General features: G+C 40.9%; 1 long non-coding RNA gene across 1 annotated transcript in view; it reads left to right on the plus strand.

Moving 5' to 3' along the window:
* The window catches only part of LOC134354877 (uncharacterized), a 53409-nt gene extending 30572 nt beyond the window's left edge, over positions 1-22837 (plus strand). The window contains exon 3 of the long non-coding RNA XR_010019916.1: positions 22562-22837. This is a non-coding gene — a long non-coding RNA (uncharacterized LOC134354877). The remainder of the gene's footprint in view (positions 1-22561) is intronic.

A 22837-nucleotide genomic window follows, 5' to 3' on the forward strand; every position in this document is an offset into this window, starting at 1 on the left:
GGATCCATTAGTTTTTCCCAGCGAGTTTCTGCAAAGAACCATCATGTCACAAATGCCTGCATTTGGAGGAGAGGCTAAATGAATACATAAGGTAAACTGACAATATCAACATAGTAAGTTTGTGCTTCTGCTGGCATGCCCTTTAAAATTTGAAAATATTCTTCTGAGTTGGAATTTATATTTCAAAATTATTCAAGGATTACTTCAAGAAGGTATTGGTTGTTATTTTGAACCTACATCTGAGGAAAATGTGTAAAAAGTCTTAGAGGTACTGCCCCAAAATTGAAGTCCCTTTGTTTTACTCTCATTCCACCGGTGTTTGTTTCTCACTTGTTTATGTCTCTGACTGCTAGTTTTTAATGTGATTATTCTGCAACCTATCACAAAATTGACTCTGTTCTCTCCACTCCCTTCTATTCTGAAACATAAAATACACTTGTTTCTCAATTTCCTGGTTCAAATGAATGATCCTTGGCTGTAAACACCAACTCTGTTTCCCTCGTAAATTCACTGTCAATACAACACCACAACCTTGGGTTAGTTAAAGACAAGGCTATTTGAAGATAAAGACCTCAAAACCTGGCACACCATGCATAGTCTACAGGAATCAGTGACCCCTGCCTCTTATATGTTTCTGATGTCCAGTTTAGCAACAACTGGCATCACAGGGCACTGGAAAAAAATACAACCAACTTTGTTTCTGCATAATCGTCCAAATTTGTTGGAAGGATAAGTGAACCAAAGTCAGTACTCTCTCAGAGACCATCAAGACCAGCATTGTGTCCCTTGATCCTCTTGTTTGACTACGCTGGCAAGATTATCTCATTTACGTGCCCAACATTAGACTCCCAATATGAACACTCAGTTTCAAGTTTGGTTGGGGGACAGACTGCAGGACAGAGAAAAAGATTCAAGGATGTGCAAAGCACGTTGATTATTCTCAATGCTGGTGCCCCACAAGGCTGCATGCTTAACCTCCCCTACTCTACTCACTATACACTTACAAACGCCTGGCCAGATTCTGCTCCAACTCCATCTGCCCATTTGCCAAAGACAACACCAAAATTGGCCAAATTTCCAATAATCATGAATATAGGAAGGAGAAAGTTCAGTTAGTGGCATGGTGGCATAACAACAACTTTTCCCTCCGTGTCAGCAAAATAAAAGAGCTGGTCTCTGACTACGGGAAGGGAGGCAATCCCACATGCTTCTGTTTATGTCAATAGCTCTGAGGTTGAGAGCTTCAAGTTCCTCAGAGTGAATATCACCAGCAGTCTGTCCTAGTCCCACCCTGTTGATGCCAAGGCCAAGGAAATGCACCGGTGCATCTACTTCCTCTGGAGGCTAAGAAAATTTGTAATGTCCCCTTCCGTAATCTCAACAATTTTTAATCAATGCTTCAAAGGAAGCATCCTATCCAGATGCATCATAGCTTGGTAGAGCAACTGCTCTGCGCAGGACTGGAAGAGCCTGTAGGGAGTTGTGGACATAGTTCAGCACAGAATGGAAACCAGCCTCTGTTCGTCAACTGTGTCTACTCTTCTCACTGTCTCATTAAAGCAGTATATATAACCAAATACTCAAACCAACCCAGACATTCTCTCTTCTTCACCTTCCCACTGGACAGAAGATATAAAAAACAGAATGTATGTGCCATAAATGTTAAAGACAGCTTCTATCCTGCTGTTATAAGATTACTGAATGATCCCCGAATTTGATAAGCATAAACTCCTAACCTCACACTCTACCTCATTAAGGCCTTGCACCGTATTGTCTGGCTGCACAACACTTCATTCGTATCTGTGACACTTTATTCTGCTTTCTGTAATTGATTTTCCTTGTACTGCCTCAATGCACTGATATGATGAAATGATCTGTATGGATGACATGCAGAACAAAGGTCTGCACTATACTTGGTACATGTGAAACTAGTAAACCAATTTCCCAATTTAAAAAGTCAAGAAGTCCAAAATCCCCACTGACTCCTGGGAATCGTTTGCCTCTGCCTGCTTAAAGTGGAGACAGCACGTATGATAATATTAAGAACTTCAAGGCTAAGCATGAGAAGTCCTCTGAGTAAGCAGTGGAAGGAACACCTTACATTATAAACTGCCTAGAAGTAACACACACAGAAAACAGCAAGTCAGGCAGCATCAATGGAAAAGAGTAAACAGTCCATGTTTCGGACTGAGACCCTTCTTCAGGACTGAGAAGGAAGGGGGAAGATTCCAGAATGAAAAGGAGGCAGGGCGGGGGAAGAGACAAGCCAGAGGTTGATAGGTGAAAACAACTGGGTGGGAAAGGCCAAGGGCTGGAGAAGAAAGAATCTAATAAGAGAGGAGAGTGGACAATAGGAGAAAGGAACCCAGGAATTTGTTCACCCAAGGAGAAATCGATATTCATGCCATCAGGCCGGAGGGTACCCTGATGGAATATAAGGTGTTGCTCCTCCACCCTGAGGGTGACTTCACCCTGGCAGAAAAGACGGTCATAGATCAACATGTCGAAATGGGAATGGGAATGGGAAGGAGAATTAAAATATTTGGCCACTGGGAAGTCCCGCTTGTGGTGGATGATGTGGAAGTGGTTCCCCAATTTACGACGGGTCTCACTAAAGTGAAAAGGGCCACATCGGGAGCACCGCACACAGTAGACGATCCCAGCAGATTCACAGGAGAAGTGTTGCCTCACCTGGAAGTTCTGTTTCGGGTCCTGAATGGAGGTGACGGAGGAAGTGAATGGGCAGATGTAGCACTTAATATTACGATAGTCATGGGGGATTTTAACATGCAGGTTGATTGGGAAAATCAGGTTGGTAATGGATCGCAAGAGAGTGAGTTTGTTGAATGCCTAGAAGGTGGCTTTATAGAGCAGTTTGTCATTGGGCCTCCTAGGGGATCAGCTATACTGGATTGGGTGTTATGTAATGAATTAGAGGTCATTAGGGAGCTTAAGGTAAAAGAACCCTTAGGAATCAGTGATCACAATATGATTGAATTCAACTGGAAATTTGATAGGGAAAAAGTAAAGTCTGACGTAACTGTAATTCAGTGGAGTAAGAGAAATTACATTGGTATGAGAGAGGAGTTGGTTAGAGTAATTTGGATGGAGCTGCTGGCAGGGATGTCAGCAGAGCAGCAATGGTGTGTGTTTCTGGAAAAAATGAGGAAAGTGCAGGACATGTATATTTCAAAAGTGACAAAATACTCAAATGGCAAAGTAGTACAACCATGCTGACAAGAGAAGTCAAAGCTAATGTATAAAACAAAAGAGAGGGCATACAACAAAGCAAAAATTGGGAAGTTTTTAAAAACCTACAGAAAACAACTAAAAGAACCATTAGAAGGGAAAAGGTGAAATATGAAAGTAAGCTAGCAAATAATATCAAAGTGGATAGTAAAAGCTTTTTTCAAGTATGTAAAAAAAGAGAAATGAGAGTGGATATAAGACCGCTAGAAAATGAGGCAGGAGAAATAATAATGGGGGACAAGGAGATGACAGATAAACTAAATAAATATTTTGCAACAGTCTTCATTGTGGAAGACACTAGCAGTGTGCCAGAAGTTGTATGTGTGTGAAGGAAAAGAAGCGGGTGCAAGGGGGAAGGTGCCAAAAAGCTGAAAGACCTAAAAGTATCTAAGTCACCTGGACCAGATGGACTGCACCCCAGGGTTCTGAAAGAAGTTGTGTTAGAGATTGTGGCGGGAATAGAAATGATCTTTCAAAAATCATTGGACTCTGGCATGGTGCCAGAGGACGGGAAAATTGCAAATGTCACTCCACTCTTTAAGAAAGAAGGAAGGCAGCAAAAAGAAAATTATAGACCAGTTAGCCCGACGTCCGTGGTTGGGAAGATGTTAGAGTCAGTTGTTAAGGGCGCGGTGATGTAGTACTTGGTGATACAGGGCTAGAGAGAACAAAGTCAACATGGTTTCCTTAAGGGAAAATCCTGCCTGGTGAACCTGCTGGAATTCTTTGAAGAGATTACACATAGGATCGATAAAGGGGATGCAGCGTATGTTGTATACTTGGACTTTCAGAAGGTTTTTGACAAGGTACCACACATGAGGCTGCTTACCAAGTTAAGAGCCTGTGGTATTACAGGAAAGTTACTAACATGGTTAGAGCATTGACTGATTGGAAGAAGGCAGTGAGTGGGAATAAAAGGATCCTTTTCTGGTTGGCTGCCAGTGACTAGTGGTGTTCCGCAGGGGTCAGTGCTGGGACCACTTCTTTTTATGCCGTATATAAATGATTTAGATGATGAAATAGATGGCTTTTTTGCCAAGTGTGTAGATGATACGAAGCTTGGTGAAGGGGCAGGTAACTTTAAGGAAAGCGGTAGGATGAAGAAGGATTTAGACAGATTAGGAGAATGGGCAAGAAAGTAGCAAATGAAATATAATAATGGAATATGCATTGTCATGCACTTTGGAAGTAGAAATTAATGTGCAGACTATTTTCTAAATGGGGAGAAAATCCAAACATCTGAGATGCAGAGGGACTTGGGAGTTGTTGTGTGGAAAACCCTAAAGATTAACTTGCAGGTTGAGTAAGTGGTGAGGACGGCAAATGCAATGTTAGCATTCATTTCAAGAGGTCTAGAATACAAGAGCACGGATGTAATGCTAAGGCTTTTTCAGGCACTGGTGAGGCCTCACCTTAAGTATTGTGTATAGTTTTGGTCTCCTCATCTTAGAAGAGATGTGCTGGCATTGGAGAGGGTCCAGAGGAGGTTCACAAGGATGATTCCAGGAATGAAAGCGTTATCATACAAGGAATGTTTGATGACTCTAGGTCTGTCTCACTGGAACTTAGAAGAATGGGGGGGGGGGGGGAATCTTATTGAAACCTTTCGAATGTTGAAAGGAATAGTCAAAGTGGGAGATGGAAAGGATGTTTCCCATGGTGAGAGAGTGTAGGACAAGAGGGCGCAGTCACAGGATAGAGGGGCATCCATTCAAAACAGAGATGCAGGGACATTTCTTTAGCCAGAGGGTGGTGAATTTGTGGAATTTGAAGCAGCTGTGGAGACCAGATCGTTGGGTGTATTTAAGGCAGAGACTGATAGATTCTTGATTGGACATGGCACCAGAGGTTACAGGGAGAAGGCCGGGAACTGGGGTTGAGGAGGAGGGAAAAAAGGATCTGCCATGATTGAATGACGGAGCAGACTCGATGGGCCAAATGGCCTAATTCTGCTCCTATATTTTATGGTCTTATGCTCTAAAATTAACAGCTACAACTACAGATCACACAGAAACATGAATTATAAACTCGTGTGTTCAGGTAATTTAAAAATCAACTATTTCACAAAATATCATCATGCAACCAATTACCTTTTGAAACTAGAAGCCTAGGAACCATAGCTTGACATATCTACAATTATTGGACAGCAGTGTCTTTTTAAATAAATTGGCATACAAAATGGGGTTAATTTTTCATAATTCTGCAACAGAATGTTGAACATGAAAATAAAGCTTCACATTTAAAGTTGAAACTCACCAAGTGAGCATCAATAGAGCACTGCAAACTTAAAGATCTGTTTTGACTGAAGAGTACTGAGCTGAAACATGAACTCTGCATCTCTCAGTCTCCATGGATGCATGATGAGCTGAGTATTTCACGTATTTTCTGTTTTTATTTATAATATCCAGTAACAGCAGTTTCTATTTGTTTTCCAAAGCATGCAAGCTTGTTCTGATTGGAACTGCATGAAAGGCAGTATTTCACATAATATAGCATAAAGGGTAAAATAGCTAACTGAAACCAGATCAACTTAATTTCTTAAGCAAATTGGCAACTAAACTTATTCTCACCTCACTTGATCTTGTCTCTAAAGGTATGGGAATACTTTTAATGGAACTGTCCGATTCATTTTCCAAACCTGAAGTCAGAACCACCCAACATTGTAAAGCAGGAAATTTATTGTTGGATAAATTAAAGTAAAACCCTTCAGTTGTTTTATCAATTTGTATCAGAATCAAAATCAGCTTCATTAGCATTATCTTATATGGCTTGAAATTTATTCTTTTGTAACAGCAGTACAGTGCAGGACATAACATTACTACAAATTACAAAATAAGTAAATAGTGTAAAAAAGTGATTAATGAGTTCATAGACCATTTATAAATCTGATGACAGAGGGGAAGAAGCTGTTCCTGAATCATTGAGTATGGAATGCAATACAAAAGCAACAAAAAATGACTTCGATCAACACTGCACCCAGTGTTTGGTCAACACAACACTCCAGTTCAACATTAGTAAGGTGGTTATAAAGCAAGCTTAATAGAATTCCAAAATCAAAAGAAGTGAATGTTTTAATATGAGTGACATTCTTGTTAAAGAGTATCTTGGGTATTTCTAGCTGTAACTATGAAAAATATACAGTTATTGCTAAAACCAAAGTAAAAAAAAACTTTCTTAAGTATCTTTAACTTAGTCTAAAATCTACAGGAGTACCATCATAAAAAATTTGACACAGAACCACTTAGAAAGATACAAAGCAAATGGCATAGCATGGTTAAAAAGGTAGTTTTAAAGGAGGGATCCAGGAGATAAAATGTGAGATAGAAAGATGAAGATGTTTTGACAGGGAACTGTGAAGAACAATTCTTGAGGTACAGATGACATGGCGCATACATTGCAGCGATTAGAAAATGAAGAGCAAGAGGATAAGACGTGAAAGAATAGGAGCTATCAAGTGCGACAGTGGGGAAGTGTGTATAGAACCGGAGGAAATAGCAGAGGTACTTAATGAATACTTTACTTCAGTATTCACTATGGAAAAGGATCTTGGTGATTGTAGTGATGATTCGCAGCAGACTGAAAAGCTTGAGCATGTAGATATTAAGAAAGAGGATGTGCTGGAGGTTTTGGAAAGCATCGAGTTGAATAAGTCACCAGGATCAGATGAGATGTATCCCAGGCTACTGTGGGAGGCGAGGGAGGATTGCTGAGCCTCTGGTGATGATCTTTGCATCATCAATGGGGACGTGGGAGGTTCCGGAAGATTGGAGGGTTGCGGATGTTGTTCCTTTATTCAAGAAAGGGAGTAGAGGTAGCCCAGGAAATTATAGACCAGTGAGTCTTACCTCAGTGGTTGGTAAGTTGATGGAGAAGATCCTGAGAGGCAGGATTTATGGACATTTGGAGAGGTATAATGTGATTAGGAATAGTCAGCATGGCTTTGTCAAGGGCAGGTCATGCCTTACGAGCCTGATTGAATTTTTTGAGGATGTGACTAAACACATTGATGAAGGAAGAGCAGTAGATGTAGTGTATATGGATTTCAGCAAGGGATTTGACAAGGTACCCCATGCAAGGCTTATTGAGAAAGTAAGGAGGCATGGAATCCAAGGTGACATTGCTTTATGGATCCAGAATTGGCTTGCCCACAGAAGGCAAAGAGTGGTTGTAGACGGGTCATTTTCTGTATGGAGATTGGTGACCAGTGGTGTGCCTCAGGGATCTGTTCTGGGACCCCTACTCTTCGTGATTTTTATAAATGACCTGGATGAGGAAGTGGAGGGATGGGTTAGTAAGTTTGCTGATGACACAAAGGTTGGAGGTGTTGTGGATAGTGTGGAGGGCTGTCAGAGGTTACAGCAGGACATCGATAGGATGCAAAACTGGGCTGAGAAGTGGCAGATGGAGTTCAACCCATCTAAGTGTGAAGTGGTTCATTTTGGTAGGTCAAATACAATGGCAGAATATAGTATTAATGGTAAGACTCTTGGCAGTGTGGAGGATCAGAGGGACCTTGGGGTCTGAGTCCACAGGACGCTCAAAGCAGCTGCGCAGATTGACACTGTGGTTAAGAAGGCATACGGTGTATTGGCCTTCATCAATCATGAAACTGAGTTTAGGAACCACTACAGGAAGGGTGTGGAAGCCATAGAAAGGGTGCAGAGGAGATTTACAAGGATGTTGCCTGGATTCGGGAGCATGCCTTATGAAAACAGGTTGAGTGAGCTCAGCCTTTTCTCCTTGGAGCGACGGAGGATGAGAGGTGACCTGATAGAGGTGTGTAAGATGATGAGAGGCATTGATCATGTGGATAGCCAGAGGCTTTTTCCCAGGGCTGAAATGGTTGCCACAGGAGGACACAGGTTGAAGGAGCTGGGGAGTAGGTACAGAGGAGATGTCAGTTTTTTACTCAGGGAGTGGTGAGTGTGTGGAATGGGCTGCCGGCAATGTTGATGGAGGCAGATATGATAGGGTATTTTAAGAGACTTTTGGATAGGTACATGGAGAAAGATAGAGAACTATGGGTAAGTCTAGTAATTTCTAAGGTAGGGACATGTTCGGCACAACTTTGCGGGATGAAGGGCCTGTATTATGCTGTAGGTTTTCTATGTTCTATGTTTTAAGATGCACATGAGACCAGAACTGAAGTACTCTTATCTTGGAGAGTTTTAGGGATGCAACAGTTTAAAGTGGTAGGTCACAGAGGATTTGAAACAATATCTTTGAAAATGATCCTGTTGCTTATTGGGGCACAATGTACATAATTGAGCAGTTTATTTGACTAATTAACAAAAATTGTGTTGATTAGTTCACTATCAATTTGATAAATTAACAAAGCATGAGTGATATAATTACTCCTTCAATTTGCTTATTTTTGATTGTTATAACTTCTGTTGTTCAATTTTCTGATTTTACTGAAATAATTTTTCTTATCCATCATATTCACTTGGAAATTTTATCATTTTCTCAAATCTACCCATCTGTTAGTTTTCTTAATTCAATATGAACACACTTAGCTCTTTAATCTTGTCATGTTTTGATGATTTATAATGTGATAAAATGCTATTTAATCTTTTTCTCAATTTTTCCTAATATCTTTTTTGGTAAGTACATTGACCCTAACAATAATACTTAGTGCATATAATTTAACCTTACAATTGTCAGTACCTTTTCGTGAGCCTCTATTGATAATGGAAAATTTCAAAGTTATGCTATTACAGTAATAATTAAACTGAATTCTATAGAAAATAAGAAAATGTTTTCCATTTGGAACTTAATACCAGAGTCCCCTCTCCAATTTCCCAGTAAAAGCAATAGAATACCTGACAGCCACTCAGCTCCTCAGTGTTTAAAGATGTTCTTTATATGTACCTGAGAATGTACCTCTTGCCAAAGTTCAGCCATACTCCCAGGGAGAGATTACATTGGATGTTGTAGTATTAGAAAGAGACAGACCAAACATTCCACATTCTTTTCATGAATATGTCATCCTGCTTCCTCTCCCGTTACCAATCTGCAATCTTTTTCCATTATGAAAGCTTTGAATCCACTTGATACTATAATGGTGCTGTAAATCAGTCATCCAACACACAAGACATGAAAATGTTGCACTATTTGCATATAAACCATGTGGTAACTTTAGAACATGACTCTTTTTGATATAACACAATACCATTATTGCAAAAGAGAATCACATTCTTATTGTTATACATTCCATCTCAAAACGTTGAATCTTCCAAAAATGCTAAACATTATAAACAGACTTTCAAACTTGCTCATTAAAATATGTTGAGACTGTAATCTGAGAATTTGGCAGATATGTGCCCTGGAGGAGAAAGCCAAGACCATAGCAGCTTGATGCTTTCTCTATTAGTTAGCCTTAGAGAGGATATTGGACAGTGGGTGGGGTAGGAGAAGGAAAGTAAAAAAAATCTCTAACCAGCGTATGTTTGAATTTGGATGTAGTTGTGTTTTCATTGTTAAGTGTTCTTTTCCAAATTAACTCAATTTGTATCTGAAGCTGTTATGACATTTTTATGGTTAATTATGCAGTCACTGGGCACAAACAACTGGAGCTGATGGATTCAATAAATATTAGTTTGGCTTTCTTTTGAATGGTATGAGTGAGTAACAGAAGATACTAAACACATGATATGTATTATACATAACTGACTTGTACAGATGAAAGCACTAAAAAATTTACTTCTTAACAATATGAAAATATTGCACTGCCAGCTACATACCCAAGAAAAATTTGCACTGATGTTGAATATGAGATAGAAACATGCATTAAAAAATTACATCATGGCCTCAATACCACTCCCGTTCACATATCCAGCATATGCAAAATGGAACACAAACTATATGCTGGACCATGTCCTTAACATAATGTGTATTAACATCACTAAAAGTCACATATGTGCTGCAGACACTTTCTGGTAGGAGCCAAAAGGCCTCCAGAGCCAAAATTTTAATGGATCTCAGAGTAAGTAGTCTGTTGCCTTTTCATTTTGCAGTCCATCCAAAAACATTTCACTGTCAATAAACTCTGTTCAGGTGCTTAGCTTGTCTTTGAACTTATTCGTCTATGAACTGTTTGAGGATCACGATTCTCAGGGAGGTAGTGGTTGAGTAAGACTGTAAGACTATGAGATCATAAGATAAAGGATCAGAATTAGGCCACTCAGCACATCGGGTCTGCTGTGCCACTCCTTCATGGCTGACTTATTAACCCTCTCAGCCCCATTCTCCTGCCCTCTCCCTGCAACCTTCGACGCTCTGACTAATTAAGAACTTACCAATCTCCACTTTAAATCCACGCTATGACTTGGCTTTCACAGCTATCTGTGGTAATGATTTCTACAGATTTACTCCTCTCTGGCTAAAGAAATTCCTCATCTCTGCTGTAAATGGATGTGCCTCTATTTTGAGGCTGTACGCTCCGGTCCTAGACTTCCCCACTATCAACATCCTCTCCTTGTCCACTCTATATAGGCTTTTCAATATTTGACTGGTGTCGATGAAATAAGATCATAAGACATAGGAGCAGAATTAGTTCATTTGGCCCACCTAGTCTGCTCCACCATTCAATCATGGCTGATCCTTTTTTCCCGTTCTCAACCCCATTCCCTGGCCTTCTTCCCATGGACTTTGATGCCATGTCCAATTAAGAACCATCAATCTCTGCCTTAAATACAACCAATGACTTGGCTTCCACAACTGCCTGTAACAAATTCCACAAATTCACCACCCTCAGGATAAAGAAATTTCTCTGCATCTCTATTTTAAATGCTTCCCCTCTATCCTGAGGCTGTGCCATCTTGTCCTAGACTCCCCCATCATGGGAAACATCCTTTCCATATCTACTCTGCCCAGGCCTTTCAACATTTGAGATCCACCCCTCTCTCATTCTTCTAAATTCCAGCAAGTACAGACCCAGAGTCATCAACCTTTTGAACTGCCTCTGGACCCTCTCCAATGCCAGCACATCTTTTCTTAGATGAGGAGCCCAAAACTGTTCACAATACTCAAGATGAAGCTTCGCCAGTGCTTTATAAAGCCTCAATATCACATCCCTGCACTTGTATTCAAGACTTCTTGAAATTAATGTTAACATCCCTCTCATTCTTCTAAACTCCAGTGAGTACAGGCCCAGAGCCATCAAATGCTTCTCATATGCTTAAGGTGCAAAGTATATTTATTATCAAACTACATATTTATCATCATATCAAACCCTAAGATTATTTTCTTGTAGGCATTCACAGTAAATACAAGAAACACAGTAGAATCAATGAAAGACCACCCCAAGCAATGTGCAAAAAACAAACTGTGAAAATACAAATATTTTAAAAATCATAATAAATTAATATTAAGAAGAAGAATCATTGAAAGTGAGCTCATAGTTTATGGGAACAGTTCATTGATGGGAAGATCAAAGTTATCCCCTCTGGTTCAAGAGCCTGATGGTTGAGGGGTAATGACATTTCCTGAAAGTGGTAGTGTAGGTCCTGAGGCTCCTGTACCTTCATCCTGATGACAGCAGCAAGAAGAGAGCATGACCTGGAAGGTGGGGTATCCTTGATGATCTACTAGTACTTCTCTCCAGTGACTTCCTTCATGCAACAACATGCACCATGTAGATGTGCTCAGTGGTGGGGACGGTTTTACCTGTGATAGACCAGGCCATATCCACTACTTTTTGTGGACTTTGCATTTAGAGGGCACTGGTGTTTCCGTACCAAGCCATGATGCAACCAGTCAATATATTGTCCACCACACATTCATATAAGTTTGACAGTTTTAGATGGCATGCTGAATTTTCGCAAAATTCTAAAAAAAAATGTAGAGGTGCTGCCATGCTTTCTTTGTAATGGCACTTATGTGCTGGACCCAGGAAAGATCCTCTGAAATGGTAACTCTGAGGAATTTAAAGTTGCTGACCTTCTTTGTCTCTGATACCCCAATGGACCCCAGGCTAGCTCCTTGGTCTTGCTTACTTTGAATGAAAGGTTGTGGTTGTGGCACTACTCAGCCAGGTTTTTATTCTCCCGCCTATATGCTGATTTCATCACCACCTTTGATTCATTCAATGAAAGTTGTGTCATCTGCAAACAAATCTGTCATTGGAGCTGTGCTTAGCCTCACAGTCATAAGTGTAAAAGTGAGTAGAACAGGGGCTAAGCTCACTGCCTTGTAGTGCACCTGTGCTGACAAAGATTGTGGAGGAGACATTGTTACTAATCCAAGCTGACTGGAGTAACCCATTCATTCCTCGAATTATTCTCGTGGGCTCTCTCCAGTGCCAGCAGATTTTCTTAGAGAAAGGGCACAAAATTGCTCACAATACTTTGTGTGGTCTGACCAATGCCATATAAACCTCAGCATTACATCCTTGCTTTTATGTTTTTCTCAAAATGAATGCTAACATTGGATTTGCCTTTCTTACCTGCAAGTTACTCAACCTACAAGTTAATCTTTTGGGAATACTAGACGAGAACTCTCAGGTCCTTTAGCATATCTGATCTTTGAATTTTCTCCAGTTAAAAATTATCTATGTCTTTATTCCTTCTACCAAAGTGGATGGCCATACACTTCCCTACACTATATTCCATCTGGTACTTCTTTGTCCATTCTCCTAATCTGCAAGTGCTCCAGCAGACTCCCTGCTTCCTCAAAACTACCTGCTCTGCACCTATCTTCGTATCATCTGCAAACTTAACTACAAAGCTATTAGTTTTGTCATCCAACACACATCAAAGTTGCTGGTGAACGCAGCAGGCCAAGCAGCATCTATAGGAAGAGGTGCAGTCGACATTTCAGGCCGAGACCCTTCGTCAGGACTAACTGAAGGAAGAGTGAGTAAGGGATTTGAAAGCTGGAGGGGGAGGGGGAGATGCAAAATGATAGGAGAAGACAGGAGGGGGAGGGATAGAGCCGAGAGCTGGACAGGTGATAGGCAAAAGGGGATACGAGAGGATCATGGGACAAGAGGTCCGGGAAGAAAGACGGGGGGGGGGTGACCCAGAGGATGGGCAAGAGGTATATTCAGAGGGACAGAGGGAGAAAAAGGAGAGTGAGAAAAAGAATGTGTGCATAAAAATGAGTAACAGATGGGGTACGAGGGGGAGGTGGGGCCTAGCGGAAGTTAGAGAAGTCAATGTTCATGCCATCAGGTTGGAGGCTACCCAGATGGAATATAAGGTGTTGTTCCTCCAACCTGAGTGTGGCTTCGTCTTTACAGTAGAGGAGGCCGTGGATAGACATGTCAGAATGGGAATGGGATGTGGAATTAAAATGTGGGCACCCGTATGGGTCCTAGCTATGCCTGCCTTTTTGTTGGGTTTGTGGAACAATCTATGTTCCGTGCCTATTCTGGTATCTGTCCCCCACTTTTCCTTCGCTACATCGACGACTGCATTGGCGCTGCTTCCTGCACGCATGCAGAACTCGTTGACTTTATTAACTTTGCCTCCAACTTTCACCCTGCCCTCAAGTTTACCTGGTCCATTTCCGACACCTCCCTCCCCTTTCTAGATCTTTCTGTCTCTGTCTCTGGAGACAGCTTATCCACTGATGTCTACTATAAGCCTACTGACTCTCACAGCTATCTGGACTATTCCTCTTCTCACCCTGTCTCTTGCAAAAACGCCATCCCCTTCTCGCAATTCCTCCGTCTCCGCCGCATCTGCTCTCAGGATGAGGCTTTTCATTCTAGGACGAGGGAGATGTCTTCATTTTTTAAAGAAAGGGGCTTCCCTTCCTCCACTATCAACTCTGCTCTTAAACGCATCTCCCCCATTTCACGTACATCTGCTCTCACTCCATCCTCCCACCACCCCACTAGGAATAGGGTTCCCCTGGTCCTCACCTACCACCCCACCAGCCTCCGGGTCCAACATATTATTCTCCGTAACTTCCGCCACCTCCAACGGGATCCCACCACTAAGCCCATCTTTCCCGCCCCCCTCTCTGCATTCCGCAGGGATCGCTCCCTACACAACTCCCTTGTCCATTCATCCCCCCCATCCCTCCCCACTGATCTCCCTCCTGGCACTTATCCGTGTAAGCGGAACAAGTGCTACACCTGCCCTTACACTTCCTCCCTTACCACCATTCAGGGCCCCAAACAGTCCTTCCAGGTGAGGCATCACTTCACCTGTGAGTCGACTGGGGTGATATACTGCGTCCGGTGCTCCCGATGTGGCCTTTTATATATTGGTGAGACCCGACGCAGACTGGGAGACCGCTTTGCTGAACATCTACACTCTGTCCGCCAGAGAAAGCAGGATCTCCCAGTGGCCACACATTTTAATTCCACATCCCATTCCCATTCTGACATGTCTATCCACGGCCTCCTCTACTGTAAAGATGAAGCCACACTCAGGTTGGAGGAACAACACCTTATATTCCGTCTGGGTAGCCTCCAACCTGATGGCATGAACATTGACTTCTCTAACTTCCGCTAGGCCCCACCTCCCCCTCGTACCCCATCTGTTACTCATTTTTATGCACACATTCTTTCTCTCACTCTCCTTTTTCTCCCTCTGTCCCTCTGAATATACCTCTTGCCCATCCTCTGGGTCACCCCCCCCCCCGTCTTTCTTCCCGGACCTCCTGTCCCATGATCCTCTCGTATCCCCTTTTGCCTATCACCTGTCCAGCTCTCGGCTCTATCCCTCCCCCTCCTGTCTTCTCCTATCATTTTGCATCTTCCCCTCCCCCTCCAGCTTTCAAATCCCTTACTCACTCTTCCTTCAGTTAGTCCTGACGAAGGGTCTCGGCCTGAAATGTCGACTGCGCCTCTTCCTATAGATGCTGCTTGGCCTGCTGCGTTCACCAGCAACTTTGATGTGTGTTGCTTGAATTTCCAGCATCTGCAGAATTCCTGTTAGTTTTGTCATCCAAATCACTGACATATAACATGAAAAATGCAGTCCCAAATGACCCCTGCAGAATATTACTAGTCACCAGCAGCCAACCAGAAAAGGCATCCTTTTGTCACCTCACTCTTTGGTCTTGCCAGTAAGCAAATCTTCTACTCTTCCACTTCAAGGACTGATGCAAGACTAAAAATAATGACAGATTTTCCAAGCACAAAACATGGCTTACTTGCTCCAATAATACACACAAAATACTTTTAAATAGTATCTCAGTTAAATTATATCACATATCAGCAAGTGGCTTTAATCATTTGCATTTCTTTGTCAGAATATCATATGGAATATCAATGATGCTCCACAGGTGTAAATTCAGATTGAATTTAAAAAGTACAACAAAGTTTGGGAGTGTTGATCAAAAGATCGGAGAAAATGTGTGTGTGCATGTATGTGTGAGAAAATGGATGGGCAATGTTAGTGGGATGGATATACTGTAGCTGGTTTCAGATGTGTACAGTATATGGGGTTGGAATCTTGGATATGTGTTACAAACAACACTCATCTTCCAAATTCTGGTTCAGTCTGAAGCTGACACAAATGGAGAAATTGAATGTATGACTGGGGATAACTTTGAATTGGACTGGATTGGATCCCAATTTCAACTGGAGGTTTCGAATTCATGGAAGCTAGCTGTATGTTTTTCTAGTTAATGGACAGCGCTCAAAAATGAGAGTTTGGACAAATGAAGGACTATGGAATTTCAATGCTTGTTTTAAAGACTGAAGCTTGAATGAAAGTACAGCCCATGTCCTCCAGTCGATCTTAATGCCATTTTATACAAAATGCCCTCCTGTCCATATCCCTCCATTCCCTTCATATCTATGCAGCTATTTAAAAGCCACTTAAACTCGGTCAACAACATGTCCACAAGCCTGACTGTCCCAGTAGACCCATAGTTTCTGCCTGCTCCTGCCCCACCAAACTTGTATCTGCCTACTTGGACTCCATTTTGTCACCCATAGTTCAGTCCCTCCCCACCTACATCCGGGATACACCCCATGCCCTCCACCTCTTCAATAACTTCCAGTTCCCCGGTCCCAACCGCTTCATTTTCACTATGGATATCCAACCCTTATACACTTCCATTCCCCATCAAGAAGGCCTCAAAGCCCTCTGCTACTTTCTGGACAATAAACCTCACCAGTTCCCCACCACCACCACACTCCCCCAGTTGGCGGAACTGGTACTCACATTTAATAAATTCTCTTTTGGCTCTTTCCACTTTCTTCAGACCAAGGGTGTAGCTATAGGCACTCGCATGGGCCCCAGCTATATCTGTCTCTTGTTTGGTTATGTGGAACAATCTATGCTCCAAACCTATACTGGTACTGCTCCCCAACTTTTCCTTTGCTACATTGACGACTACATTGGTGCTGCTTCCTGCACCCATGCTGAGCTCGTCAATTACATCGACTTTACTTCTAACTTCCACCAGGCCCTCAATTTCACTTGGTCAATCTCGGACACTTCTCTCCCCTTTGTCGATCTCTCGGTCTCCATCTCTGGAGACAGACTGTCCACTGACATCTTTTATAAGCCCACTGACTCTCATAACTACCTCGACTATACCTCTTCCCACCCTGCCACATGCAAAAATGCTATTCCCTATTCCCAGTTCCTCCGTCTCCACCACATCTCCCCCAGGATGAGGCTTTCCATTCCAGGACATCTCAGATGTCCTCTTTCCTTAAGGATCGTGGTTTCCCTTCTGCCATCATCAGTGATGCCCTCACCCGCATCTCCTCCATTTCCCGCACTTCAGCCCTCACCCCATCCTCCCGTCACAACAACAGGGACAGAGTTCCCCTTGTCCTCACCTACCACCCCACCAGCCTCCGGATCCAGCACATTATCTTCCGCAACTTCCGTCACCTTCAACAGGACCCCACCACTAAGCACATCTTTCCCTCTCTACCCCTCTCCGCTTTCCACAGGGATCGTTCCCTCCGTGACTCCCTGGTCCACATGTCCCTCCCCACAGATCTCCCACCCGGCACTTATCCCTGCAAGCGTAAGTGCTACACCTGTCCCTACACCTCCTCTCTCACCACTATTTAGGGCCCCAAACAGTCCTTCCAGGTAAGGCAACACTTCACTTGTGAGTCTGTTGGGGTCATCTATTGCATCCGGTGCTCCCATGCGGCCTCCTCTACATCGGTGAAACCCAACGCAGATTGGGGGACTGCTTCACTGAGCACCTCCGCTCCATCCGCCACAACAGACAGGATCTCCCGGTTGCCACCCACTTCAACTCTGCTTCACATTCCCATTCGGATATGTTCATACATGGCCTCCTCTACTGCAATGATGAGGCCAAACTCAGGTTGGAGGAGCAACACCTCATATACTGTTCTGGGTAGTCTCCAGTCCCTGGGCATGAACATACCTTCTAACCCAGGCTGCCTTCTGGAAAAATTCTGTACCTTTTCCAGTCTCCACATCATTCATATAATTTGGTGACTAAAACTGCACACTATAGTCTAAGTGTGATCTGACTAAAATTGTAACTATAGAATTACTTCCTTATTCTTTGCTCAACACCACTACCAATGAATATATGTATTCCATATGCCTTCTTTACCACCTGTCCACTTTTGTAGCCACTTTCAAAACTCCAAAAGCCTTCTGTACCTCAATGTTATTAAGAGACCTACCATTAACTATACACTTTCTCCTTCCATTTGACCTCCCACAATGCAACACCTCAAACGTGTCTGGCTTAAACTCCACCTGTTCATGAATTAAATTCCTGTTCACTTAAAAATGATTTATGTCAGGGGGCCTACTGCACCTGATGCTGAGAGAAGCCTATGTGATGGCCAAATAAAATGGAGCCTTATATAGCAAGATTCTAACCTATACCACCTGATAAAAAGAAAAGTATGAACAGTTGCAGAGATGAGAAATAAGTCCTCCAACTGATGAGATTCATTGATGATAGATATAAAATCATTCCATGTGGATTTTCAGGAAAATATAATGAAGGAAAGAAAATACCTTTTTCTCCCAACAACCCAGAACTTGCTTTGAAATTTTCTTGCTAAAAAGAAACTAGGTTGCTTTCATTGTTGGCTGTTGTGTTGTGCCTGAAGTTAAATTCTTTACAATTAGAAATTGACTGATACCTTGTTTAATCTCTTATCCTTCTTTCTGAACATGAGTACTATAAAACAAAAATAATTGTATCAAAAGACAAGGATAGATCCTGAGAGTAATTCCAGCAAATGTTTTAGGTCTGGGAGATAAACTATTGTATAAATTATCTGGCTATAAATGGATGGTTAAAATCAAATAAGCACTAAACTTAATCAATTAAATTGCTTTGGTGATCATTGCTTAGGTATAAATATAGGCCAAAACCCAGAGAATCCTCTGTCCGTGTTTGAAAACATCTCTACTCACCTGAGATGACTGAGAGGATCCTGGAATAATGCCGCTTCTGAAAGTGCACTTGAGAATACAACCTTTCCTCAGCACTGGATTGAAATAGCAGCCTGTACTAAATGATAATTCTCTAGAATGAAGGCAAGTCCACATTTTGATTAAGAAAGGAGAGACATTACAATAAAGTCAAGGCAGATGCTAATGTAGTAAAATTACTGAAATTTATGGAGTTGCAATTAGTTATTGCCACTTTGTGACAGCTAGAAAAAAACTTTTAATGGGTAAAACTGCATTACTAACATATTCCATAAAGCTTTTCCAAGTTAAATATACAAATGTTTGTAGAAACACCCTTAGTCATGTAGGTTAATTAAAATTCACTTATTTTATTATGTTTGCCAGTCACTATTAATTCATAAAGTAACTTTTCTGCATAGGCATGCTGCTCCAGCTTCTTACTGCTGTGTTAATGAACATCGATCTCAGCTTCCAATATTAATTAAACCAGGCGAGGTTGTTCAGAAAAAACTTCATGAATGACATTTCACTAACTAAGAAGAGGAAATACTTTTCTTTTTAAACTATTGCTCCTTAAGTTACAAGAATTGACTGAAACATCATACAACTTAATCATCACCACGAAAAGTTTTCCAAGACAATTCATTTTTATAGTCCTCAATTGTTGTCAATATTTGTGTAATATTTAAAGTTAGTTCTCCACAACCTACCCAGCTAATAAAATGAATCACAACAGTGAAATATAAAACCCTTATAATGCCCCTCAGTATCTTATCCTCAACTGCTGCCTCTAAAATTAGAAGTTATTAGCTGCAAGATTTCAAATTGTTTCCCTCTGGAGAATGGGTGGAACCAGAAACCAAATAGTGATAAATTGTTTAAATGTCAGTTAATAAATCACACAGCAATGACTGTAAATAATGATCACCATCTTGGAATCATTAATATTTGCTTGATTTCTGAGGCAGATCAGTTTTTTTCTCAAAATATGAAGTGTATACAATGAAATACAATTAGTTCTCTGATTTCTACCTCCTCTTACACTAAAACATAAAAATTGTAACATTTGTAATTTTTGGGAAGCTATCAACTTACACAAGACAAAAAAATCTGAAAAAATGTTACTGATACTGTATATCAAAGTACAATTATTTTTAAATGATAATATTCATTTGTGAATGTTCTTTACGATTCCTCTTTGATATTTTAAGAATCCGGGACTCAGCCGGGAATCAGTGCCTTAAGTAATGCAATGAGATTACTGAATTTTCATTAACGTTCTATTACTTTGAATGAGTGTTAAACCATAAGTAAAACCTGAAGAGCTGCAGCTTTTACAGGCGATCAGTGTTGAAACTGTAACAGAAGGACAAAACTATTTTAAATGCCATGTTCAGAAAAGACATTGTGAGAATTTCAAAGGCAAAAATATCTTGATCTCATTGAAATATTTCAGTGCAAACACTTTTTGATCACAGGTAAATCAGCAAATTAAAACTCCCAGACGACAACTACAAATATAATACGGCTGTTCAAAGAGGGGGAAAAAAAGCGGGAAACTATAGGCCAGTTAGCATGACACCTTTTATTGTAAAAAGGCTGTGATCCATTAATTAGATAATTGTAAAATGTTTAGAAAATCATTATACAATCAAGAAGTCAACATGTCTTTATGAAAGGGAAATCATGTTTGACACATTCACTGGAGTTCTCTGTGAAAGGAATAAAGAGGGTGGATAAACAAGACCAGTGGTGCATTTAGGTTTCCAGAAGGTATTCAATGAGGTATTAAAGGTTAGTTTAGAGTCTAAAGGTTACAGTTCAATTGGGCACAAGACTGGGGGTAGTATATTCACAGACATGGAGGAGTAACAGCAACAGGGGATGAGGATGCCTACGTCATCTTCAGATTGTCATTCAGTAACTTGTGGGGCACCACAGAAATTAGTGTCGGGCTCAAATATTTACAAATTATTTTAATGACTTGGACGGAAAGACCAGTAGACAAACGTGTTTGTTTGTTTGTTTATTTATTTGTTTAGAGCTGGAGTGCAGAACATGCTCTTCCTTTCCAAAAAGTCATGTATTAATGCTAGACTATTCACAAGTTAAATTACAATGATCAATTAAGCGACTAACTGGAACATCGTTGGACTGTGGGAGGAAACCCAAGTGGTTCTTGGGAAGAACAAACAAACTCCTTACAGATGGCCCTGGAATTGAATTCTGACCCCTGGAACACACTGAGCTGTAATAACATCATTAACCACTTATCATTTGGGATGCTTTGTTAATAAAACAAAAAAAAGCTAGCTATTTGTTTGAAGGACACTAGAAGATTGCAAAAGGAAATTGGTTACATGAATGGGGAAGAAGTTGGCAGATGGAGTATCATGTGAAATTATCCTCTTTGAAAGGAGGAATATGAAAGAAAATTATCATTTAGATATAGCAAGTAATTAGGAAGGCTAATTGAAAGCTGGCTTTATTACATGGTATGGAACATAGAAGTACCTTTACAACCTGTAAATTTACACCTGGTGAGATATTATCTCGAGTACTCATACAGTATTTGGTTCCATGTTTAAGGAATGATAGATTGACTTAGGAGGCAGTGTAGAGAAGATTGATTGGGTTGGTTGAAGGGGTTGCTATGAAGAAAGATTGAGCAGATTGGGGCTACACCCCTTTGAATGTAGAAGAATGAGTGGTTTCCTTATTGAAGTATACAAGATTTCAAGGGGAATCGACAAGATGGGTGCTGAGAAAATGCTCAACACAATCTAGTTACAGGACATTCCCAGGTAATGAACAGGTTCCGTTTTACAGATGTCCAGAAGTTAATTTTGCACAAAGATGAGAATAAATGCACTGAACAAAACTTCTGAATTTAATAATATTTAGGACTGCCCGCAAGTCAGGTATTATTAACCTATAGACAGCCTGTATCTAGAACTGGGGAACATAGTTTATGAAAAAGTAGAAGCAGAGAGGAGGAAGAATTTATTTTCAAAAGGTAGCAAATCTTTGTAATTCACTCTCCCAGAAGACATTCAAGGTGGAGTCAATGAATATATTTTTAAGGTGGCAATTAAAGGACATTTGAACTGCAATGGAATTAACTGGCGTATGATAGTGAGGAAGGGGAAAACATTAGGAAGTGAGGCCAAGATTGATTTAGCATGGTTTTTATTGAGTAGCAGAGAAGACTTGAGGGCGCAATTGTCTATTTTTTTTTGTTTTTTATAAATCTATTAGTTATGCTTGTAAGCTTTATAATTTTACCAAGTTAGAGATGAGAGAATATCATTGAATCCTATGCCAAAGCTAACTAAACTGACAAGAATTTCTGATGACATTTGCCTCTGTGACCATATGAGGGGGAAAATTGTACGGCTCAAGCACAACTTGACATCAGAAAATCTACAGCACATAGATAGTTGTGGAATTGAACCAAATAGTGTAAAGGTTGAGCTGGTTATAATTACAAAACATACTCGTTTAGATTTTAAGACTAATAGTGAAGCTTGGTAGTAATTTTAAAAACATTTCCTTCAACAACCTGGTGGTCTGTGGTCAGTAATCCTTTTCTGATGCCTACTTCAATTGGTCATGAATTGAAAATCCAGCATTTGGGGCTCATCACTCTAACTGAACAGAACAGCATTAATGAATTCTTACAAAAGCATACCTGAAAATATAGCTCACAATTTTTGACTAAACCTTTTAAAGATTCTAAAATTGAAACATGTGCTCTATTTTAAGAAAGCCCAGGTATAAGTAAACTTTTAAAAGAATGTTATATTTTTGAATTATTTATGAGAAAATCATAATATATGCATAACATTGCTTTTGTGGAGGCAGGTACTTTGTTAAACTGTAATTGTGCATTAACATAATATTATACCCATGTTGTTAATCATTAGATTTTCAAGATGCTTGATGGCTGGATTGGTTTCTTTTTTTTTTTGCAGCCTCTTGGGATTGAGAATGACTTGCTTCTACTCTTGCGTTTTGGGTTCTGAGATGCCAAATGAGGCTAACATGGGAACTGTGCTCCATCATAGATGGGTCAGAAAGTGGCAAGTGGGTAAACTGTAAGATGATGCACTCCTTCCTCTGTGTAGGCTACGCCCAGTAGTCCATGACTTCGATACCAGATGTAGTGACTTCGATACCAGATGTAGTGTCTTCAAATACCCTTTTCACCATTCAATGAATAGTAGCAGCAATACCTGCTGGAAGGAATA

This window comes from Mobula hypostoma, chromosome 12 (assembly GCF_963921235.1).
Source record: "Mobula hypostoma chromosome 12, sMobHyp1.1, whole genome shotgun sequence".
NCBI lineage: Eukaryota > Metazoa > Chordata > Chondrichthyes > Myliobatiformes > Myliobatidae > Mobula > Mobula hypostoma.